Source organism: Oryctolagus cuniculus, chromosome 2 (genome assembly GCF_964237555.1).
Source record: "Oryctolagus cuniculus chromosome 2, mOryCun1.1, whole genome shotgun sequence".
NCBI lineage: Eukaryota > Metazoa > Chordata > Mammalia > Lagomorpha > Leporidae > Oryctolagus > Oryctolagus cuniculus.
This window is the reverse complement of record NC_091433.1, coordinates 119,821,172-119,847,407: the sequence shown is the minus strand read 5'-3', so window position 1 is coordinate 119,847,407 and position 26,236 is coordinate 119,821,172. Positions and strand designations below refer to the sequence as shown.

At 38.0% G+C, this 26,236-nt stretch overlaps 1 long non-coding RNA gene across 1 annotated transcript in view; it reads left to right on the top strand.

Moving 5' to 3' along the window:
* The first annotated feature begins 16,285 nt into the window (after positions 1–16,285).
* LOC138848809 (uncharacterized) overlaps positions 16,286–26,236 on the top strand; it is a 276,973-nt gene continuing 267,022 nt past the window's right edge. Inside the window, exon 1 of the long non-coding RNA XR_011386907.1 lies at positions 16,286–17,020. This is a non-coding gene — a long non-coding RNA (uncharacterized lncRNA). The remainder of the gene's footprint in view (positions 17,021–26,236) is intronic.

Here is a 26,236-nt window from a genome sequence, read left to right as displayed (position 1 = left end):
TGTTTTAGAATGCTTACATATTGTCTGAAATGAGATAGGGATATGAGATAATGAATTAAAATATTTCAGTCAGTTCTGTATTATTTCAAAGGACCATCATCAAGTTACCCATACAATATGCCCCTATTCATTGGCAGTTACAGGTCTTACAAAATTAGGAGAGGATTCTTTCATTATCTTGCATAAATTCAGCAGGAATGTAATGTTCTATCTTGATATATGCTGGGATTCCACCTCATTAGCTATCTTCCTTAGATATACTTGGAATTAATGATTTATATAACAAATACCCTATCTATGCTTTCTGTTTCTCTCCACCATTCTCTATTTTCTAACTCATTTTTTCTGTGAAAATCTATAATCTATTAAGACCCAGGCATCCATTATTCTAAATATGGGGGAATACAACAATTAATATTTACAAAATGATCTCCTTCTATGGAATTTACAAATAGGAGAGAACCAACAACTCAAATGCAATTGAAACAAGAAATATAGTAAGTAAGAAATATAACTTCAGATGAGCTATACTAGAGTTATGGGGTTGGGAGTTGTTCCATTATCAAAACAGGTTAGAGGTTGTACAAGGAGTGACAAGAGGAAGACAACTAACTGAAACTCAGATGCAAATCAAGTAAGTAATTTCTTATGTAGGAATAAGTCTGGAAAGTTATAAAAATCTCTGAACAAGATGAATATATAGAAAAATTGCAGACATATAGATGTGATACAAAAGGCATTCCAGGGAACTATACAGCTTTTGGTTGTGTCTATGTCATTCTAGGTTCAAATCTCTATTAGTCTATTCTAGAATACTGAATTGAGTAATACAGTATCAAAGATGCCTTTATTAAAATTAAATTTTCCATGAATTTTTTAAAGATTTACTTATTCAAAAGATAGAGTTATAGAGAGGCAGAGGCAGAGGCAGAGACAGAGTAGAGGCAGAATGAGAGATCTTCCATCTGCAATTTCACTCCCCAAATGGTAGCAAAGGCTGGAGCTGGGCTGATTCGAAACCAGGAGCCAGGAGCATCTTCCAGGTCTCACGTGGGAAGCACCCAGGCCATCTTCTACTGTTTTTCCAGGCCACAGCAGGGACCTGGGTCAGAAGTGCAGCAGCTGAGCTTTGTACTGGCACCCATATGGGATGCCGCCACTGTAGATGGTAGCTTTATCTGCTACACCACAGCACTCACTGGCCCCTCCATGAAGTTTTTGAAGTACTTTTATAATTTTTAGAGGAAGAATTAAGTAATAATGTATCTATTCAGATAAAAGTAGGTGAAAGGAAGAAACAAGTTAAACGTCTTTGTCATAAGGAAGAAGCTCCTGGCTCCTGGCTTCGAATCAGTGCAGCTCCAGCCATTGTGGCCATCTGGGGAGTGAACCAGCGGATGGAAGACCTCTGTCTCTCTCTCTCTCTCCCCCTCTCTCTCTCTCCCTCACCTTCTTTCTCTGTGTAACTCTGACTTTCAAGTAAATAAATAAATCTTTAAAAAAAAAGAAGAGTCAGGGCATGAGGACGAGATAGAAATGAGGGAGGGTAGTTAATGAAGTCTGCCAAGGGAGGGTGGCATTTAATTATTTTATTTGAAAGGCATAGAGACATAGAGATAAAAAGACACACACACAGAGAGAGAGAGAGAGAGAGAGAGAGAGGGAGAGAGAGAAACTGACAGATGATGTCTGACCATGTTCTGCGCTAGGAGAGGCCAAAACCTGGATCTGCTAATTCAATCCGGATCTCCCATGTAGGTGACAGGGACCCAACTATGTTACCATCACTCTGTCTCCCAGGGTCTATATAGTCAGGAGCTAGATCTGGGAATCAAAATAGAGTATTCTCATGTGTAACATAGGCATCTTACGAGACTAAATGTCCTTCCCTGGAGGATGCCATTGAGGTAGAGATATGAATAATGTTAAGTCCCATGGAAAACTAACAGAATAGAACTCATTTCACCCAATATCAAGGCTCTGAAACTGAATGTTTTTTATGGCTCTGTAGTACTCCATCATGTATAGATGCCACATTTTCTTTAAATCCTGTCTTGCACAACAAAATGGATGCAATTAAAGACCACTGTGCTCAGCGAAATAAGTCAGTCCCAAAAAAACAAGTATCATGTTTTCTCTGACTTGTGGAACTAATACATAGTACCAAAAAAAGTAACATATATGAGTGAAATTGACATTTTGAGATTTTATTGTTATTTATACCCTTGTCTATACTCCTGAGGAAAGTGGTTTTTCTACTTACTATCTGTTGAATACTTTAGTTAGTGGAGGATTAAGCTTATAATTATATAGTAAATTGAAAGTAGGCCATTGCAAAAATTTAAAGAAAAATAAGAAAAGAAGAAGGAGGGAGAGTGGTCGTGAGGGGGGAGGGTAAGGTGAGAATTATTATGTTCTTAAAACCATATGAAACATGAAATCTGTTCCCTTTATATAAATAAACTTTTTTTAAAAAAAAAAAAGTGAAGAATTTCTCTATAGTGATTTATGAGAAACGTTTTTCACGTCCTGTTCTTTTTTTACAGTCAGAGAGCTTAGTAGTACATCTGTAAAATGGGCCATTGCTGAGCAAAACTTTCTCTGCCACAGACTCTCACTGGACATTATCAATTTTCAGCATGCGCTCACCCTTGATAACGATTTGTCTCCTAACATACAGTCATGAGATTGATGCTCAGTTCTTTTTTTTAAACAAAGATTCATTTATTTTATTTGAAAGGCAGTGTTACACACACAGAGAGAGAGAGAGAGGGAGAGCCAGAGAGACAGAGAGCTTCTATCCCATGGTTCACTCCCCAAATGACCACAGCAGCGAAGGCTGGGTCAGGCTGAAGCCAGGAGTCATGAATTCCATGCTGGTCTCCCATTTGGGTAGCAGAGTCCCAAGTACTTGGTTCATTTTCTGCGGCATTCCTGAACATTAAAAAGGAGCTGGGTCAGAAAGGGAGCAGCCAGGACTCAAGGGTGCTCATTTGGGATGCCATTGTCACAGGTAGCAGCTTAACCCACTGTACCACAGTGCTGATCCCTGATTTCCAGCTCTACAGCCCTCTCAGAAATCACTATATCCTTTGCACATCAACTGATCATCTCATGTCTGTATTCCTCTACTACCTGCTATAACCAAAATTAAATAAATAAATAAAAGGATTAGAATATTAGCAGAGGGGCTGGCACTGTGGTGTAGCGGGTAAAGCCACTGCCTGCAGGGTAGGCATCCCTTATGGGTGTTGGTTCGAGTCCCGGCTGCTCTAATTCTGATCCAGCTCTCTGCATGGCCTGGGAAAGCAGTGGTAGATGGCCAAAGTCCTTGGGCCCCTGCACCCCTGTGTGAGACCCGGAGGAAACTCCTGGCTCCTGGCTTTGGATTGGTGCATCTTCAGCCGTTGTGGCCATGTGGGGAGTGAACCAGTGGATGGAAGATCTCTCTCTCTCTCTCTTTCTGCCTCTGCCTCTGCCTCTCTGTAACTCTGCCTTTCAAATAAATAAATAAATATTTAAAAAAAGAATATTAACAGAGAGTCAAATTTACATTGTTAGTTATTTTCAACTCTTGTATTATTAAAGTATAATTTATTTTTAAATTTTTGAAGATCTATATTTGTAGCCTCACTCTTCCCTCCTTCATTCACTATCTGATCAGTACTTTTAAGCACATCTGGTAGGTTGTTGCCAGAACTAATTTAACCAAATCTCATAACTAATTTACATAGTTTGTTGGATTTTTTTGCAGGTAACTCTCTGCATTCAATTATTTTCTCCAATTATAAATTTTCAAATTGTCAGAACAATTAATCTACAATTACAATCTCAATGCCATGCCAAAAACTCATAATTAACAGGTCTGCTCTTTTCAATCCTCTCTTTCTTTCTTTCTCTAAGATTATTGCCTTTAAAACATAAAGAGAGTGCTCCTGTCAGTCTCCCTATGTGGGTGACAGACACTCAAGACTTGAGACATCACAGGCTACCTTCCTCCAACTGCATTAGCAGGAGCTGGAATCTGAAGCTGAGTCAGAACTTGAACCCTGGTGCTCTGGTGCTGTGTAAAAGTGTCTTAACACATCACTTTAGTTCCAAGGCCAAACATCTGTCCCTGAAATATTTTTTTTATTATTTTTGTAACACCAAACTCGAATGAAAAAATCAATGAAGGAATTCACAGCCCAAGAATAATCTAACCATACCAGTCTTTCAGACTCTTTTAATGCTTGTAAATCTTTCAGGAAAAGTAAAGAACCAGGAGTGGCATGGGTATTACCTTTTCCCCCTTAGAAATGTTCTACTTGTTTACTGAAGAGCCCCACCTCCTGTGTGCAGGTGAGTGAGAGTGCTGTACCACATTTTGGCAGGCAGAGAATAAACCTTGCTTTGGTCCAATACCTGGGGCTTCATAGAGATTTCTGCCTGAGGCTGACTGGAAGCAATGGGTGTTGTTTCTGCTATGTTGAAGACCTCTCTCGTGCTACAGTTAGATTGCATCAGCCTGGTTGGAAGGAAGACACCAGCAGCTTCTCTGTGTCATGAGGGCCATTGCATGAGCAGCCAGGCTCTCAGGTCTAGGGTCACAGATGACACGTAGACCATCCCAGCCACCGTGCTAGATGGCATATCCAATCACTAGTGTATAGCACTCTAACCTTGTCCTTAATATTTGTAGTGGCCTCACATAAGGTTTTATATCATTCCTCCTGGGATGGCAATGAGAGGAACATAAAATGCCAGTGACACGAATATGTTAAAACAGTCTGAACAACTGTGGAGAACACAAAGTATTCCAGTGATTTTGGTTCTTCTGAAAATGGAATAAATACAAAGAAATTAGATACAGAAAACATCAAAACACTTTACAGTCAATACTATTACCAAATTGTCCTTGAAAGTCTGTTATTTTTTTAGATCAGAAAGTTAACCCAAGTCCTTTGAAAATTGAGATAATAAAGTTAACACTTGATTTTTCATTACAAAAAAAAAAAAAAAAACATAAAGAGATGTTCCTGTTGTCTTCCAAGCTTATTTCTGGAGAGTAGTAGATGGACTTTACAAACACTGTGCTTCAAGCTGCAACCATATGAATCATGTGAGGAAAATAACTACACAGCCTATAGGCTTTTTTGTCATGGGCTGTTTCTCCAGGTTTTCTACTACATCTGATATCTTTAGAAATTCTCAAGGTATCATTAAGTTAAAAAAGAGAGAGAGAGAGGTAGTATGGTGTGGGGTCACTAGCATAGTTGAAAGGGAAGAGCTGTGATTGTAGCCAATTAGGTTGCCTCAGGTTTTGAAGACAGAAGCTGGTGTTGGGTGGGGGACTTTTAAGTTTGATTGGTGTTACTGCTACCTTCCTGTTGCATTTCTAAAAGTCATGAGATAAACACTAAACATTGTCATATTATAGGAAATTACTTCAAAAAGATTGTAAAAAATGAAATTTCATTTTGGTTCACAAACTTGAAATCAATGCACAGTATTTTCATCATATTTATTTATGTGATCTTTTCAAAAGACTCTTGTATAGTCCCAGAACTATTTGCTCATTTTGGTGGTGGGGGAGGGTGATAAAACTCTCTTTCTTTTTGGTCCACAGACAATGATAAATTGTGCCATAGCATTTTCCTGTGTTATAGTAATTCACAAAAAACATATTTATTTACTTGGTAGAAAATATTTTCCTCCCGAGAAACTAAATATGCATTTTCCTTTGATAATTGTCTATAGAATGCACACTTCCATTTTACACTCACAATTCTCCTCTGCTTGGTTGCAGAAATTTTCCAAAGTTCCTCATATCCTTAAAAGGTCCATCAAAAGAAAAGGTTATTTGCAATATGTATACAGAGATACGGAACATTTTCATTAGGTCTCCTGCCTTGGATTTGTTTTATCAGATCACATTTCATCCTATCAGATGATTTTAGTTTGCAGACTTCCTTTTTATTACCGGGTGCTACCTCCTTAGAGACCTAGGAAAATATGGAAAGGATAAAAATAAAATCAGTTTACATATCTTGTGAAGTCTGTTTTGAAGTTAATAGTCTCCATAAAAGTGTCATCTTAAACTCATCTCAAAAAGCTACTTATTAGATCTTCCATCTGCTGGTTCACTCTCCAAATGGCCCCAACCACCAGAGCTCGGCCGGTCTGAAGTCAGGAGTGAGGAGCTTTTTCTGGGTCTCCCATAAAAGGGCAGGGTCCCAAGCACTTGGGCCATCTTGTGCTGGTTTCCTGTGCACATTCTCAGGGAGCTGGATAAGAAACGGAACAGTTGGGACTCGAACCGAACCAGCACCCATATGGGATGTTAGCATTGTAGTTGTTGGGTTTACCCGCTATGCCAAAATGCTGGCTCCCAATGTAGACCAAATTTCATACAAATTCCAGAAATCTCTCTCTTCTGGTTACAATTCTTAAGGGGATTAAGGATGTCTCTCTTTTCTGGACTCACATGCTCTGTTTGATTACACTCCAGGATATTTCCCGACATTGAATATTTCTGTTATCCAATTGTGGCATATGAAGACTCATCTTTATATGCACAAGAGGACTCTATCTCACTCAAAAAATATATATAGTATATATATGAAAGAGAAAGAGAGAGAGAGAGAGAGAGCGCTATGCATGTGGGCATATAAGTTTTTCCAAAATTGCATAATCATAAAAATTATGTAATCATGCATATGCATTATTATTCATTTCAGTATAGTTTACTCTTTCTAAATATTAATGCATAAATACCTGGTTATAAAAATCTAAAAATTACATTAATATCTGTTAATCAACATCTTAATAGATTATGTGACTACTTTCCACTACTTATCCCTTAGCTTGAATTCCTAATGTGTAGTATTGGTAAGAATGCTGACAAGGGCCTGAGAATAAAATATGGTAGAATACCTCCGAAAGATTCCTAGGTTGAAGCTTGTTGGCCTAGAAAAAGAATGTGTGTGTTTTTAAAAGATGGCTGATGTTCTTTTAAAATTTTTATTTGATGAAGAGTTTCAGCTACAAAAGATAAAGCTGAAGACTTAGTACTAGATTCAGGCATGTAAAAGGACCTATTGTTATAAAGAAGAAAGTTATTTACTCCATGCTATTTTTGCAAAGCAGAAGTTATATTCTACAAAAAAATAAGAGCTCTTTTAGTTTGCACAAAATGTTCCTGAATTGTATTGTAGATGCCTTATCAACACAAGCAGCTTGTAAGCAACTAGAGGGGATGAGATACGTTTGTCTTCTAAGGACTTTCACTTCACAGTGCTAGCCCCAAATATCTGACAAAATGGAACACATGAAAACACGCTACTTTAGTTGAAGTGGGGGAAGAAAAGAGGTCCACATTTTTTTTAATCTAAAATACACCTATGATTGTCTTATTTTTGTAGTACCCAGATTTCCCATCTTGCTAAAGTGAAAAAAAAAAAAAAAGAAAGAAAAGGTGAAACTGGGTTACTCAGGATCCAACCAAGTAGAATATTATTGATAACATTTCCTCCCTAATTTACATTGTAATAATAATTCTTATTCTAAATACTACACATAAGCCTACACTAGATTCTGAAGTCCCTCCACTGTCATGAATAGAATGGCCCCACCTTTATTTGAAACACAGTGTTGAACTTTTAAATAAGTAGATAATTAATAACAATGACTGTTTTCCTGACCATTTCATGAAAGATAATTGAATCATCATTTTTTTTTTTTACATAGTCTTGAAGGGGATCATGTAAGACCTTGTAAGTGGTTTTACTGTGTCTCCCATTTAACATTTACACCAGGTTAGGTTTGTTTTAAGACAGTGACCTAATTATATATTTTGCCTAACTACAGACCGAAATTTTGCTAGCTCCTATAGAATGACATCCAAGATACTGGTGATCTAATTAGACAATTGAACATAACAGTGAGGTAATGCACTAACCTATGAACAATAGCAACAATAAAGCCTCCTAATCAGTTTCCTCTCCATTTGTTATCTGTGTTTTCTTTTTCACAGACATTTAACAGTCTCTTTTCCTTATGGTACAGGGCCATGAGTTAGTCATTTCCTTTTCTGCCTTGCATTGCATTTGGCATTCCCTTACTTCATATGTAAACTGAATGTCATGGTTTTATTCCATTTATGTTTGATATGGCTGGTGGGCATAGGAGTGGAACACAGCAAAATGAACTCAAGAGTAATTGTTTTCCAGAAAATTTTGGGAACATCCAGATTCTTTTTGAAACGTGTTTAGTGTTCCTATGTGTCACATGCTAACTTGGCAAAGCAGGAAAAAATCAGACCAAGGAGAAGCCATTTGTGTTAAATGAAAATGAAGTTTTGATTGATAAACTTGCTCTTCCTATTTCTCACATTACTTATTACAGACGCCAGAAAAATCTTACAGTGACTATAACACAATTTAGATCCTCTGAGAGCTAAATTGTATCACAGAACAAGCACTCTTGTTCTTAAGAAGTCACATAATATCTTGTCCCTGTGTTAAGCTACATTTGCTCAAGTAGTGACTTGTATATTAACTGGATATCTTATAACTTACATGTGGATAGAGTCATCATGACTTCTCCGATGTTAAGTCTATAGCACTTTCAAGTCTATCCCTCATAGCTATCTCATAACCTCCAGTTTATCAAATGGGTAAACTGGAATACAGATTATTCTTTCAAGCATAAATGAGTGAAAATATGGGCTAGATACAATACAGAGTGGAAAGAGGCACAATGAGAATTGTGGGGAGCAACTCGGACTATACTGTTACTGGAATTAAGACTTATTCTATGCATCTGCTCTCCCACAATATGGCGCTGGGAGAGGAGTAAACAGCTTCTACGCAGCTGCCTCTCGCCAACTTGAGTGATGACCTGCAGGACCTGCTCCTGATTGGAGGAGAGCAGCGTACTCGGCGTGTGGGTAGCAGAGTTGGGATTGGTGGAAGAGGACTATAAAGGAGGAGAGAAACAACATGCACCAGGGAACATCTAAGGGGAACATCCGAATAACATCTGAGCAGCCCCCGAGAGAGCCGGCCGGCGGTGTGCCGCTCCCCCGCGGAAGTGGGGAAAGTGGCAGGGGGGCCCACCCCTCCACGGAGGTGGAGGGATGGCAGCCAACCCGGAAAGAACCAGCAGCAAACCCGGGAAGGGCCGAGCAGACAAAAGAACAGCGCAGGGTCCTGTGTCGTTCCTCCACAAAGACGGGGAGCGACAGAGAATGTTGTGTACAATTGAGAAGCAAAGAATATACTTCCTGATTGTCCATTCTGTAAGGTAAATGAGAAATCTCCTGTGTTCAAAATATCTGGACACTTGCAGAGAAGCCCAGCTGATGACAGCTCCCTAGTTAAGCTTTTGATAAACCTTTAATAGGGAATGGATATTGTCATACAGAAGTTTTAGCCATGCCTAGAACACACACATCCCATATATGAGTGCTATTTTGAGTTCTGGATAGTCTGCTTCTCATCCAGCTCCATGTTAATATGCCTGGGAAGTAGCAGAAGATGGCTCCAGTACTTGGGTGCCTGAGACTCATGTGGGAGACCCAATCCAGATGTAGTCCCTGGCTCCTGGCTTCATCCTGGCCCAGTGCTGGCTCGTTGGGTTGTGGCCATTTAGGAGAGTGAAATGGAAGATGGAAGATTCTCTCTCTCTCTCTCTCTCTCTCTCTCTCTCTCTCTCTCCTTCCTCCTCTTCCTCCACCTTCTCCTCCTCTTTGTCCTTGTCCTCCATAATCGTCTTCTTCCTCCTCCTCCTTCTTCTTCTGTTTCTGCATTTCAAATAAATATATCTTTTATAAATTTTGTGATGTGTGAAATCTTCAGTTTCATGTAGGTAAATATCAAGACAATTTTCACAGCCCTGTAATTACTAGAACAGACTATTGTAAGACCTAATTTCCAACATATCACTAAAAATATTAATCTTGAGTTGACAAATATATTTCTTTCTCTCTGGAATGGGTTTCTCTTCCCAGTCAGCTGTAAATCATTACTTCTCTTTCAGGAGTGGTTGAAATGCCATCTTTTCTGTGATACTTTTTCAGATCTTGCTTTCTGTGGCTGAGTAATTAGTTTGTATCATCTGTATTTTATTGTACTTGGTGAAGTTTCTGCTTTCTCCTTTAGATCAATCATAGATTCCTCAGGATGGAAATATGATCTTTTATTTATCATCATCACCCCTAGTTCCCATCAATAAATGTCAATGTTGAGTAAGCACGTGGGATTTGGTCATACATCTGTTACTAACATAGACAAATGACTATTCTTATCCTTTATCTTCATCTAAAAATTAGGAGATGATCAAGTGCACTTGTCTCTCATATGCTGTTTTTGTCTCCCTTTGCTATAGGCCTGAGCTCTTAGCTAATTAGGAGTGATATAATAATTCCTCATCAAGTGCAGCAGCATCCAAAATGTGCTGATCAATGTTGCCTGTTCAATGGCAAAGTTTACTACTTAAGCAAAAGAAGTTGAAAGTAGAAATCTTAACTTTATTTTAAATTAAAATGGAAGAAGACTGTGAATATAGATTTTACATAACTCCACCAATATTGCTCTAGGCCTGCAATTAAAAGGAAGCATTGGAGTTTATAATACTCAGGAAGAAAAATGCTGCATAAAAAATTCTGGAAAGCATTCAAGCTTTTCTGATAAATTCTAAACCAGATTTTGACAATGAAGCCCTGGGTCACCACCAGTGAACTAGCAATCCTCTGGATGTTTGATTGTTTCCAGATATGTTTTAAATGACAGGATCACCTCTTGAGTTAACTAGGGAAACAGAAAATTACATCCATCCTATCATGAAAGAGTAAAATAGGATCTTTAACTCAAAGACAAAGAGAAAAAAAATTGTATTCAAGGTGCATATGAAGAGATTTAAACAAAATAAACCCTATTTTTTAAAATAGATTTATTTTGTTTCTTAGAAAGGCAGAGTTACAGAGATATCAGAGGGACAAATCTTCTATTCACTGGGTCACTCCCCAAGTTGCTGATTTGGAAATGTAGCAGACAGTATTTGAACCAGAACTCATATGGGCTGCTGTGGTTGCAGACGCTGGCTTTGCACACCAGCCCCAGAATAAACCCTAATTTTAAGTTTAACATATTGCATCCTGGTATGTAACCAATATCATTTTTTTAAAAGACGTACTTTATTTATTTGAAGGACAGAGCTACAGAGAGAGGTAGAGATGGAGAGAGAGAGAGGTCTTCCATCTGCTGGTTCACTACCCAAATGGATGCAATGACTGGAGCTGAGCCCATCCGAGACCAGGAGCCAGGAGCTTCTTCTCAGTTTCTCAAATGAATACAGGGGCCCGAGGACTTGGGCCATCCTCTACAGCTTTCTCAGGTGCATTAGTAGTAGCTGGTTTGGAAGTGGAGCAGACAGGACTTGAATTAACACCCCTATAGGGTGCTGGCACTGTGGGCTGGGGCTTTAACCCACTGTGCCACTGCTCTGGACCCGCTACCAATTTCATTTTCAAATGATTTGGATGAAACATACATGGAATCTAAATATGAGGAGGAAGAACAGGACATAATTTTACTCCCCAGAAACTCACAAACTAATGAAAGAGACAAATAAGTCAATGTCAAATACAGGAGCATCAGAGGAAAAGGGAGGTTTGTTCATCTTGGAAGAAGGGATCTAACTAAATCAGGCCCATTTGTAAAGGTTTCCCAGAGCATAATGTTGAGTAGAGAAAATCTATCACATGAGAGAATAGAAATGCCATGTAATTTAACTTCACTAAAAAATATTAGCTTTTAAAGACTTATTACATACTTATCACTCTTCTAGGGCATATTTCTGAAAATATGTAAGGGGCACTATAATTATCCTTATTTTATAACAATAGAAGAGGAAACTGAATGATTCATCTAATGTTACACAGCTAATAATCTATGGAGTTTCTTCAAATCCATGCTATTTGCATTATATGGTAGTCAGTGTTCTAGGAACTTTGCTCAAAACCCCCTCCTTAATCTGGTGGTAATCAACTTGGGTATGAATGCTCCTCCTCTCTCTAACTTTTTTGAAGAATCATGGTCACCAGTAAAACAGTTGTCGCTCCCCCTCTTCATGGAGGAACGACACTAAACCCTGCCTAGGCTTCATATCCAAGTCACGGCACCATTATGTCGCTCCCCGTCTTTGTGGAGGAACGACACAGGACCCTGCGCTGTTCTTTTGTCTGCTCGGCCCTTCCCGGGTTTGCTGCTGGTTCTTCCCGGGTTGGCTACTGTCCCTCCACCTCCGTGGAGGGGCGGGCCCCCTGCCACTTTCCCCACTTCCGCGGGGGAGCGGCACACCGCGGGCCGGCTCTCTCGGGGGCTGCTCAGATGTTATTCGGATGTTCCCCTTAGATGTTCCCTGGTGCATGTTGTTTCTCTCCTCCTTTATAGTCCTCTTCCACCAATCCCAACTCTGCTACCCACACGCCGAGTACGCTGCTCTCCTCCAATCAGGAGCAGGTCCTGCTGTTTATTGGTTGAACTGGAGGCAGCTGTGTAGAAGCTGTTTCCTCCCTTCTCAGCGCCATATTGTGGGAGAGCAGATGCATAGAATAAGTCTTAATTCCAGTAACTTAGTCTAGTCCAAGTTGCTCCCAGTTGCTCCCCACAACAGTGATGGAGGAGTTTAAATCTATTTCTTCGTATGATCTCTACACCCTTCCATTATACCATTGTATTTCCCCAAGGTAATTTAATCTGTGGTTATTTGGGTTTTGATTTTTTTGCTTTCTTGCTGGCTTGATTAGTAAAAAGTATATGAGTACTAGCTATTATTTCTTCTAATATGATAAGAATGGTAATGAAAAGGTAATATGGTAACAAAAAACTTTATCCTCATTTTTGTAATATATAACTACTGAAAAATTTTTATTTGAGAGGCAGAGAGAGAGAGAGAGAGAGCAAGAGAGATATTTTATTTGTGGGTTCATTCCCCAAATATCCTTAAGTAGGATTGAAGCTGAAAGTCAGGAACCCAATCCAGGTCTCAGACATGAGTGGCAGTAACCCAAATACTTGAACCATCACCCACCATTCCCAAAGTTTACATTAATGAAGCAGGCTTTCATTTTCTAGTATACTTTGCTAGACCATTAGAAATAATGACTTTAAAAAATAGAGACAATAATTGTTTATTATTAATTGTTAATTATATGTATTCTAATTAAAAATAATAATTTTAATGAGAAATTCTTGGAAAGTGTCAAATGCAATGTGTCAAATATTAAATAAATGGATTTATAATTCTATCCAATCTGAATTAAATTATCAATTTAACTTTTCTCAGCTGTTCCAATTTTCTTCCTAATTTATTATGGAAAAGAAAGTGAAAAATTATTATGACTAAGCATAGTAGAAAGGATACAAAATTGTTTATACAAATTGATTATATGATCCTTCAACTAAAAAAATAAAATCAATAAAAAAATCCTGAAATCTATTAGAAATAAAAGATTCTAATACATTGGCAAATCTCAATTTGATAACATAAAATTTCCAGTGTATCTGTTATATTCAGAGAATTACTGTATACATAGGCATATCAAAATGGTACAAAATACTCACCTAATGACAGGTTAATAATATATTAACATTAATGATAATAACTTTTGTTTTTGTAATGTACAGTTAAAATGAGACTTCAATAAGAACAAAAATGAGCCGGTGCTGCGGCTCACTAGGCTAATCCTCTGCCTTGCGGCACCGGCACACCGGGTTCTTCGTTTTAGTGAGAGGCCACATATGGGGACCTGACCTCTGGTATTCTGGGGCATACAGTGGACTGATGTCTGCTCTCAGGTAAACAGTCTAAAGAGAAAAAATTGTGGCAATTGGTCCGAGGAGGCAAAACAGAGATAAGAAGAATTGGGTTGGGGGTGAATAAAACTTACAAAGACACTTATTTTAAAGGAATTATGTGAAGACTCTAACTAGGAAATCTGGATTCAGGCTTCCCTAGATACTGCCCAATATGTATGACTTCTTGGAGGGGAATAAGGAATTGAATACCCAAAGCATTGAGGGAGTAATCAGAAACAGAATCTCTTTAAGATGAACAAAAAAATGAAGAAAAGTTTTCTGAGATACAACATGAAGTTTGTAGGATTCTGATTCTCATAAAAGTGAAATCGGACAATGACCCCCTAAAATTTACACCAAAAATGTGGCCCCTTAAAGTTCCCCAGAAGTGCTATCTGGGGTGCCACATGTGCTACCGGAATTTGGAGTGCCATATGATTTCACCTTATGCTTATGATGAGTTAAAATTGTATATGTGCGGGTGTAAAAAGTTAAGCTTAAGCTTACAGGTTTAAACCTTCCTGGTGCAGCTGTGAAAATAAGACAGAGTAAAGTAGCACCTTGACAGTAGGGACTCCATTTTGGAGCACTTGAGACTGCATTCTGGGAAAACACCCCCCCCCCCCCCATCGTGAGACTCTGGTCTGAAACTATGATCTCAAATAGTCGGACAATAGCAGTGCACTACATCACCCTTAGCAACGCACAAAAACCCCCTAGCATGATTGCTCAAGCTTAAAAGTAGAAAGGTTGCACCTGGGTTACCTGGGCTAATAATAAAGATGTGATTTGTCTATGTCTTAAGATCATAATTGCTGATTGTAAGATTTTAGCAACCGCTTAGCAACCGTGTATTCTCTCCCTCCTCCCGATTTTGCGGTTTTTGCCTTTATAAACCCTATGCTGTAGTTCCTCACTGCTCCTCTGTCCTTGTCAGAGGGCCCCAACATGTTGGATCAATAAATTTAACCCTTTGCTGGTTGCATGAGAGAAAAAAGTCTCTTGGAGTCGTTCCTTGGGCGGTGGGCTTTTTGCACCCTAACACTTACTAATAAATTCCCAATATTAATAAGCCCAAGAGGGTTCTTGCCTAATATTTAGAGAAGAATTCTAAATACCGGCACAGATAAATGAGGCAGCATGGTACATTTTAAGCCTTTATTTAGTGGGAAAGGTGCGCAGGGGAGTGAGAGCTTTACTTAAGAGAGAGGTACATCTAGGTTCATACCAAGCACCAGGAACCAGCCATGGGGAGGAGCATCTAGCCAGGAAGCCTAGGGTGGGTGGTCCAAAGGCCACATGCCCTGGAGGCGCAGGGCTACAGCAAGCACCCTCCTGGCAAGAGGCCAGGGAAAACAGAAGGGCCAGGACACACTGTGTCCCAGGCTTTTAATCCACTTCCAAAGGGGAGTGGTTAATTAACCTGACTGGTTGGTGGGCACCCAGGTGTGGCCAGGTAGGGGCATGAGGTTACACAGGGGCGTGGTGAAGGCGTGGTCTTCCAGCTCACAAATGTAATTGATTTTAACCTGTATGCCTGCCTACTTCAAAAGGAGCTAGGAAAGTTTGACTCATCCTCACAACAGGATAGAAAAAAGGCTAAACAAATTCTCTAATGAACAGAGAATCAGCTATTCCTAATCCATCATAAAATTGAGTTCACAGAGCAAAGGGTCACCAGTCACATATACACAGTCACAGCTGCCTGGGAGCAGAAGTATTTGCTAGAGCCAGCAACTGAGAAAACAAGGAATAATAGACCAATTCACCTAAGATTAGCCTGGCTGATTAAAAATTCGCATAGGTCCAGACGTAAGGAAATCCCCACGCTTTTGTGCTTTTGTGAGTTTTTCTGCCAGGAATTATTTCAGGTTTAGGGAAAATAGAAGAGAAAAATACCATTGATTTGCTGCAGGGTGATGGGAAAAGTAACACATTTGAAATATGCCCAAATCAGCTTCTGCCCTTGAGGGAAACTACTTTATCAGTGCTTTAGTAATAGGTTTGACAATTGCCCAACATGCTTGGGAGTATGGCAAATATCCAACATCAAATCTTAAGAAGTCTTCCTAAGACAACTAAGTGGGGATGATGGGGCAAGAAGTTCTACTAAGTGGGGATGGTAGGGCAAAGACACAGCCCAGGAGTATAGGCCCCTTCAGTGAGTCCTAATCACAGTACTACATAACATTTCTCCTCCTTGCCACCCCCTACCTTCCAGACTTTAACATCACAATCATCAGGTTCCGGCACAAAAATAGGAGACTATAGCAAAAAAGAACTACAAAGCTCAAATCCTATTTAAAGAGTCTTTATGGAAAAACAAAAGATAAGGAGGAGCCAACATGACTTCAGGTTCTGCACACCCATTTCCATCATGCACCTGAGTCTTATCACCTACAAGATACCATGGTAACCACCTGTATGCAACAAAGCGCACTGATTTCCCACCCAACCACCATTCCCTACCCAATAAAAGGGTAACTGGGAAATTGGATGCGGCTGCCCTCAGTCACTTCTGATTGTGTACTATCTCTTTAATCTCTTTAAGTAATCCTTGCATTCATTTTGCACATTATCTATGCCTGTGCTTTAATTATCTTCTCATGCCTCTTGAAATAAATCTAGCTGAGCAAACCTGTTTCCCACAACAAAGAAAAGAACACTACAGGACACCTTAGCCTGATGCCTACAGCTACATCATACAGTAGGAACAGCCTACCATCTAAGCTGGATAACTCTAAACTCCCATCTACTGGAGACTGCTCATATGAGACCAGGGTTGTGGTGCATCCTGGTATGCATATGCTACTAATATGTGTAACTGAAACTTTTCAAGAATCAACCCCAAATGTTGCTCTCCACAGGCATTCACTGTTAATAGACTTTGTCAATATTCTTGTGTTTAGCTTTAAAAAAATCATCATGAGATTTTTTAAAAATATTGCATTAAGAGCCACCATTGTGATGTAGCTCCCACTTGTGATGCCAACATTCCATACTGGTGCCGGTTCTAGTCCTGGCTGCTCCCGTTCTGCTACAGCTCCTGGTAATGGCCTGAGAAAAGCAGCAGGTGATGGCTCAAGTGCTTGAATCCCTGCCACCCACTTGGGAGATCCTGAGGCAGCTCCTGGCTCCTAGCTTCTGTATGATCCAGCCCCGGCAGCTGAAGTCATCTGGTGAGTAAACCAGTGTATAGAAGTTCTCTGTCTCTCCTTCTTTCTATAGCTCTTTCCAAATAAATAAATAAAGTCTCACAACATAACTTGTGACACTATAAATAAAATTCTCCATGAAGAATCAGAAAGGAGTAACTGAACATACAGTTAAGGAGTTTGAGATCCAGAAAGATTAATCTCCAGCCTGGTGCAGACTCTGTGGAGAGTAAATCTGAGCAGAGAGTAACACGAGGTATATCAAGAGACATGCAGAAGATCCAGAGAAAGATAAGGACATTGTGAGCACCAAGAAAATGAGAACCAGAAGGCATCGTGACTATGTTTAGCAATGAAACTGAAGCAAGGAAAATATAAAGTTAATTTAGTGAAAATGTTAGTATAACTTTTGCTATCTATGTAAAATGAATTCTGTAAGTAATGCTATTGATCTGTTTAAGAGAAATAAGGGTATAATTTTTTAGTTCAAGGATCTTCAAAAGGTCATGAAGGGGATTGCTGGGTCTCTTAGAATGATAAACATTTAAGAAGTGCAGGGTGGGAAGTAGGGTTGGGGCCACAGTATGGCCTCTGCATTACAAAATAAAGCCCTGGATATCCTCATTTCTCACTGTGAAAAAATATAATATAAACTATATATACATTTGTGTATATATAATATAAGTGTGTGTATATATATTTATATATATAGTGTTTAGATACAGACTTATCCCAGATCTTAGAATGATGGCCTTTATTCATAATTATAGAGATAGCAATGTTTCATTCTTGCAAGTTATATTGAAATTAATGTAGCAGACCTTAGTTAATTTTTTCATATAAAAATGTGCAGGAAAACATGTTAGTATGTATGGTGATATAACAGTTGTCCTTATTTATCAATATGATTCAGGCAATGGCCCAAAGTATAACATGATATATTTTATCTAGATTTCTTATTTATCTTTGAAATTGAAAGTTAAGGCTAACTATAAGATAAAAGTATAAAAAAAGGTTATGAGGACTCAGGTACATTCTTTATGAAAATAATTTTTGTTGGATTTTAAAATAATTGATTGGCAAAGAAAAAGTTTTCTGAATATATTATATTTTTCAATGTTTCTATAAGAATACTTCCCAAAATTTATATTGAATGGTGTTGCTGTATTTTCAACACAGTTGCTAAGCAAGTGTCAATCATATTATTACCATTACTTGTACTATTATTAGAGGCATGTGTCATAATGAGTAATCATTCTATCTTGTATAAAGATACTGATATTTTTAGTAAAAATTGGAAACCTTAAAAATAACAAGTGAAATACCTGGGGAGTGTAGTTGTCTTAGTCTGTTTCTGTTCCTTTAACAGAATGCGCATTTTATTATTAAAAAAAAAAAAAGAAGAAGGTGATTAAGGGCAGCCATTGTAGCTATAAATTGGGATGCTTTCATCCTATATCAGAGTGCCAGTTCAAGTCCCTGCTACTCTGCTTCTGATTCAGCTCATTTTATTGCACCTTGGAAGCAGTGGGTGATGGTTCAAGTTACTGAGTTACTGTTGTTCAGAAAGGAGACATAGATGAAGTTCCTTGTTCTTGGCTTTGGCCTGGTCCAAATCTGCTGTTGCAGCTATTTGGGGAGTGAAAAAGCAAATGTAAGATCTTTCTTGACTGGCACCGTGGCTCAATAAGTTAATCCTCCACCGGCGCCGGTGCACCGGGTTCTAGTCCCGGTTGGGGTGCCGGATTCTGTCCCGGTTGCTCCTCTTCTAGTCCTGCTCTCTGCGGTGGCCCAGGAAGGCAGTGGAGGATGGCCCAAGTCCTTGGGCCCTGCACCAGCATGGGAGACCAGGAGAAGCACCTGGCTCCTGCCATCGGATCAGCGCGCCATTGGGGGATGAACCAAAGGAAAAGGAAAACCTTTCTCTCTGTCTCTCTCTCTCTCACTGTCCACTCTGCCTGTCAAAAAAAAAAAAAATCTATCTCTCTGTCTATCCTTCTTGCCCTTTCATGCTGCCTTTCAAAATAAATAATCTTTAGAAAAAATACAAAGTCACAATAAAGATCTATATATCTCAATTTTTTACCCATTATAAGTCTATTTTTTTTACTAAAAAAGTTACAAAGCATATAAAAAGGAAAAAAAAAAGAAGACATAGAGACATCAACTGGACAAGATTCATGCCCAATAAAATGTTGGAATAATCAGATCTGAAAATCAAAATAACTATAATTAATATTTTAAGGACTGTCATTGAAAAAATCGACAATATTCAAATATATTTGGATAATGTAACCTGATATATGGAAAGTCTAAGAATCAAAGGGAGTGCTAAAAATTAAAAAAGTATCTCTTTTTTTAAAAAAATTATTTGCAATGCTGTGCTACAAAGAGATAAAAGAAGGAGAGCGAGAGAGAGATTTTCCATCTGCTGGTTCACTCCCCAAATTGCCACAGCAATTGGTGCTTGACTAGACCAAAGCCAAGAGCCAGGACTTCTTTCCAGTCTCCCACATTCATATGGAGACCCAAGGACTTGTACCATTCTCTGCTGCTTTCCCAGGTACATTGGCAAGAGGCTGGTTTATAAGTGGAACAGCCAGGCTTGAACCTGTGCCCATATGGGGATGACTTAACTCATTGTGCCACAGCTCTGGCCCCAACTAGTATCTCTTGAAAGAACAAATGAAAAAGACTTAGGTTTAGGTCAAACTTTAAATACTAAGCAAACACAAGAAGATCAAAATATCTGAAACCAAGGGGAGAGGTTGGTGAATGATTAGGACACAGTGCAGGCTGCAATGACCAATTTAATTCTCAAGTTGACAGGATTAAGGGATACTACATAGCTGGTAAAACATTGCTTTTGGGAATGTCTGTGAGAATGTTTCAGCAAGATATTGGCGAATGAATCAGTGGATTCAGTAAGAAAGACCTGCCTTCAACTAACGTGAGCAAGCACCACCCAAATGGCTGAGGGTCAAGATAAAATAAAAAATGCTTTAAAAGGTGAATTCCTTCTACCCCACTCTCTTTTGGAGCTAAGATTTTTTCTATTTCCTGTCCTGGGCCTTCAGACTCCAGGATGAATACTAATATCTTACCAGGTTCTCGGGCCTTTAGCTTTAGACTAAGAAGTACACAAATGGCTCCTCTGATTCTCTGGGCTTTGTCCTTGGACAGAGCCACACTACTGGGTTCCATGGTTTTCACTTGTAAATGGCACATTATGAGGTTTGGTAGCCTTTATACCCATGTGAGCCAATTCCACTAATTGATCCTGTTTTTATCTATCTATCTATCTATCTATCTACCTATCTATCTATCCATTCATCCATCCATCCTATTGGTCTTTGTTCTCTGAAGAATTCTAATCAATACATGGAGATATCAGAGGATAGGGAGATTATAGTACTTAGTTTATTTGATTTTTTTGTTTTGAGCAATATGAGGCCTTTGGAGGCACTTGAAACTAGAAATGTCACAGCATAACTTGTACTTTGAAAAGATTATGGTCTATAAGGGGTATTGAATACCCAAAGGGTATTCAGTATATAAGGGGACAGAAATGAAAGAAGATTGAATAGGAAAGGAATATAATAATGATTCAGACAACAGTGAATCATTATTGATTATAACAGTGATGAATACAACAGTGATTCAGACTATAATAACTACATTGTAGCAGTGAGAAAATGTAAGACTAAACATTTATCTCAAATTTATAGCTGAAAGCATTAGTTCATGGATAACATTAGAGTATAAGGCAAAAAAAAGATTGAAGGAATTGAAATTTGGACAAAGAAATATGATTTCTTTATTAGAAAACTAAGTGGAAAGAAATATATATATTTAAATCAACAAGAGTGGAGTCCAGAGACTTTTAAATTTGGATGCTCTCAGCATATGGATAGGTTATAAAGTTGTAAAGTCTTTGGAATAGATAAGATCATTCAGAGTGGGCAAACAAGAGAAGAAATGAGTCGGTATGAAGCCATATACTTAGAGGTTTGAGAGATGGCAAGGAAAAAGCCCAGAAAACAACTCAGTGAAAATGCTAGGATAAGACCAAAGGTGATATTTACCTGAAAGTGAAATGAGAAAATGATTTCAAGGAATACATGATCAACTGAGTCAATGCCACTGATAAAATAAGGAAAATGAAATGAGAACTAACTTAGATTCTGACAATATAGGTAAGGCAGTTTGGAGGTATGTCGGGGGAAAACAAATCTTGAAGGGGAAAAAACAAATATGGAGGAGATAGAGAGAGAATAAGAGTTAATAGCTTCCTAAGGTTTAAATATGAGAAAATATGCCTTTTTTAACTTTTATTTAATGAATATAAATTTCCAAAGTACAGCTTATGGATTACAATGGCTTCCCCCCCATAACGTCCCTCACACCCGCAACCTTCCCCTTATCCACTCCCTCTCCCCTTCCATTCACATCAAGATTCATTTTCGATTCTCTTTATATACAGAAGATCAGTTTAGCATACATTAAGTAAAAATTTCAACAGTTTGCTCCCACACAGAAACATAAAGTGAAAAATACTGTTTGAGTACTAGTTATAGCATTAAATCTCAATGCACAGCACACTAAGGACAAAGATCCTACATGAGGAGTAAGTGCACAGTGACTCCTGTTGTTGACTTAACAAATTGACACTCTTGTTTATGGCCTCAGTAATCACCCTAGGCTCTTGTCATGAGCTGACAAGGCTATGGAAGCCCCCTGAGTTCACCGACTCTGAGCGTATTTAGACAAGGCCATGGTCAAAGTGGAAGTTCTTTCCTCCCTTCAGAGAAAGGTACCTCCTTCTTTGATGACCCGTTCTTTCCACTGGGATCTCACTCGCAGAGATCTTTCATTTAGGTGTTTTTTTTTTTTTTTTTCCAGAGTGTCATGGCTTTCCATGCCTGAAATACTCTCATGGGCTTTTCAGCAGGATCCGCATGACTTAAGGGCTGATTCTGAGGCCAGAGTGTTGTTAGGACATCTGCCATTCTATGGGTCTGCTGTGTATCTCACTTCCCATGTTGGATCATTCTCTCCCTTTTTGATTCTATCAGCTAGTATTTGCAGACACTAGTCTTGTTTATGTGATCCCTTTGGTTCTTAGTCCTATCATTATGATCAATTGTGAACAGAAATTGATCACTTTAACTAGTGAGATGGCATTGGTACATGCCACCTTGATGGGATTGAATTGGAATCCCCTGGTATGTTTCTAACTCTACCGTTTGAGGTAAGTCAGCTTGAGCATGTCCCGAATTGCACATCTCATCCCTCTCTTATTCCCACGCCTATATTTAACAGTGATCACTTTTCAGTTAAGTTTCAGCACTTAAGAAGAATTGTGTATTGATTACAGTATTCAACCAAAAGTATTAAGTAGAACAAACAAAAACAATACTAAGAGGGATAACATATCAAGTTGCTCATCAAAAGCTCTTGTCCTGACGGTTGATGCACAATGTAATACTTTATCCATTTTAGTATTTTTTTTTTGTTCTAGTACCTTTGGTTGAACTCTGTAATTAACACACAATTATTCTTAGGTGTTTATATTTTAACTGAAAAGTGATCCCTGTTAGGAATTTGGAAAACATTTTGCTGAGTGAAATAAGCCAATCCCAAAGGGGCAAATACCACTTGTTCTCCTTGATAGGTGACAACTAACTGAGCACCAGAAACGGTGACTTGATCAGCCCTCACCCTTACTGTTGATGAGCAACTTGATATGTATTTTTTATTTGAAAATATGCCTTTTAACTAGTGCACTGGCACTAAAAATGGAAAAGAAAGAAAATTAAGGATACATTTTAAAGGGAAATTTGGGTCTTTGCTCATTGTCCAAATATGACAAATAAAACAATTCAAGATGATGGTCATTTTAAGCCTGGGTACCTGGAAGAAAAAATGGTGCTATTAATAAAAATGAAAACCAGGCTGGCGCCGCGGCTCAACAGGCTAATCTTCTGCCTAGCGGCGCCGGCACTCCGGGTTCTAGTCCCGGTCGGGGCACCAGATTCTGTCCCGGTTGCCCCTCTTCCAGGCCAGCTCTCTGCTGTGGCCCGGGAAGGCAGTGGAGGATGGTCCAAGTGCTTGGGCCCTGCACCCCATGGGAGACCAGGAGAAGCACCTGGCTCCTGGCTTCAGATCAGTGTGGTGCGCCGGCTGCAGCGTGCCAGCCGCGGCAGCCATTGGAGGTTGTACCAACGGCAAAAGGAAGACCTTTCTCTCTGTCTCTCTCTCTCCCTGTCCACTCTGCCTGTCAAAAAAAAAAAAAACAAAAAAAAAAAAACAAAAAAAAAAACAAAAAAAAAACCTATCTTCTAATGTCATTAGGAAAATTCAGAATATGTCAATATTCTACCTCAAGCATGAAAAAAGACAATCACATTATTAACAGAAATAAGAAATCAAGTTTCGTAATGCATAGTCTCACTTTAACACAGAACAAATCAGACCCTTATTGATTATGATTTTATAATAATGATATATTCTAATAAATCAGAAACTAACACATCAATATCGATTTATGCCATATCTTGTTCTTTATATTGATGAGTTCCTTCTCAGTTTATTATAAATTAAAACTGTATAATTGGCCCCTTTTCCCATCCCCATTTACTTGCCTAAAGGTGAATTAGGGAGAGCTAAGGGAAGCCATCCTGAAAATTCATGAATTGATTGAAACTCTTAATCATAATGAATAAATCAACATTGCTACATATCTTTCAAGAAGCTTTTAAAATATTAGAAATGTCAAGTGGCTAGTTAAGCCACATACTAGAAGAAATTTTACCTGCAGCAAATAGTACACCAAACTGGACAAATAACATGAAATGATTATCTGAGTATCATTTCATGCATGTCACTGAAGGGGTATCATAGTGGTATCACTGCCTAAAACAAATTCTTGTGCAATTTCCATTTGTGAGATATATTCCTAAGTACAATTATCTATTAGTGGTAAGTTACATTTCTTGGAGAATTAATATTTCTTTGTACTGGAGAAAGGTATATTAAGAACCCAGATTGCAAGAGCTGCTACTTAAATTGTAATTTCATATTCAAAAATAAAAGTGATTTATTATTGTAGACTAAAGTATTTCCATAAAAACATATCAGAAAAATTTAACAAAAAATGCAAGATGTTAAAATAGTTCAAAAGAAAAAGAAATATGTCAATATTTCATAAAAAAGTAGAAGAATTCCTAGTTTCCCCAACACAAAGAAATGAAAAGTGTTTGAGATGGAAGTGTTAATTATGCTGATTTGGTCATATATATATATATATATACATATATACATATATATGTATGTACATATTTGTAGGTGTACATATAATTATCACTCCATACCTCAGAATATGTTCATTTTTAAGTATTACTTATTTTTATGTAAGAAATAAAAATATACTATTCATTTGTTATATATAGTCATTGGGTTTGGAGGAACACGATAGATAAATGCTTTGCTGAGAAACAAGCAGAATGAAAAGTGAGTAACTTCAGGATTAAAAAGTTTTTACTGTGTAAATGAGTTGATGGTGATGACTGTTTAGATGTTGAGAGGCCCAAATTTAAAGCCCCATAAAAAAAGAAATCTTGCAGTGAACAGCTGAAGGCTTACGTAGAGAATCATTTTGCTTTTAGGGGTATTTCTACTTAGATTTTCAAAGCTGCAGATATTTTTGATATTCATCATCAAAATGAGTTAGAGATTTTTTAATACCAGTATTTCTTCTTCTGGAAAAATGAAGAATCTAGACCTAAGTGAGCACATAGATGCTAAGATCCTGTGCTTCGTATTTCACATACAGATCTGAATGGCCAAACTCAATCAAGTCTCCAATGATTATTTGAAATCAGTCACCTAATGTACTCTGTGGCTCAATATAGTTCCAGGATAATGTTTAAATAATTACACATACATATTATAGACATACATAAACATGTATTTTAAAGTCTGTAAAGATATGTGTAGTTGACAAGATAGGTTCTGTGCAAACAAAAATTTATCAGAAAAGAATTCTAAATAAAAGGTATGCTTTATTTCAAGAAGCAATTTGTGAACTGTGGAGAGTTTGGTACAAAGCAGAAGTGTGTTCAGAAGGAATAAAGGGATAAAGAAGTGGGCTATATTTTAAAGGGACAGTTCCCACCATGTTCCCTTTCTGGTTTGCTATTGAAATTAGAAATGCAAGTTTGTGGCAAGTGCTCGGTCCTGATTGGTTAACATTGAAAACTGGATGGTGAAGTAGGACTTTTGGAGGCTATTTCATTTCTCATGGGATCACATTTATTGTAGAATAGAAAGTAGATGTATCAGATCCAAGATAGCATATATAATGCATAAGGGGGTGCTTTAGAAATATTCACAATTTTTTGAGAATAGTACAATATTAAGGGACTTGTAGATTTCATACATAACTTGCTGTATCAGATGAGATGTACCAGGTGAGCACAGTCTTACTTTGTTTTCTTTAAACATCATCTACTTACTCCAGCAATACCATTCAACCCAGACTTGCTAATGAATTCCCATAGGCTTCTATACAAGCAAGTGATGTGATCATTATATTTCATCCTGGGCCAGGATCATGATATTCCATCCTGGGCCAGAGGGAAAGTAAATGAAACACTAAACAGTCTTATTCTACTACACTTTAGCCATTTATCACATTCTGCACTAAAACACAGTTATTGAATTATTCATGTGAAAATAATGTTCTAATCTGATGACATGTCTATTTTTCTAGACCAAATGTTTAGCTCCTGTTCAATTTTATCCCATATTCATGGAAAGTATTATTATTTTAATTATTGTTATCATTTTTGAATAGGTAGGTCTATTTTTCTTCTTTTAGATTACTAAATCAAAATAAAATATATAATGTGACTAAAAATTTAATTTCAGATGAAAAGATATTGACAGGATCAATAGCAGCTTATATGTTATATCTTTACCCTTCATTAAAAGTACCAAGGAAATTTTAATGACAAAAATAGAAAAAAGTTATTAAGAATTAAAATATTAAAATCATTTGGAAGTACAGAAATTACATGTAGAAATAAATTACTTATGTAAGAGGTTGGAATTGTGATGTAATGGGTTGGGCCACCATCGGCAATGCTGGTATCTCATATGGGCACTGATTCCAGTCTCACGTACACTGTTTCTGATCAGCCCCCTTGTAACACTCCTGGGAAAGCAACAGAAGATGGT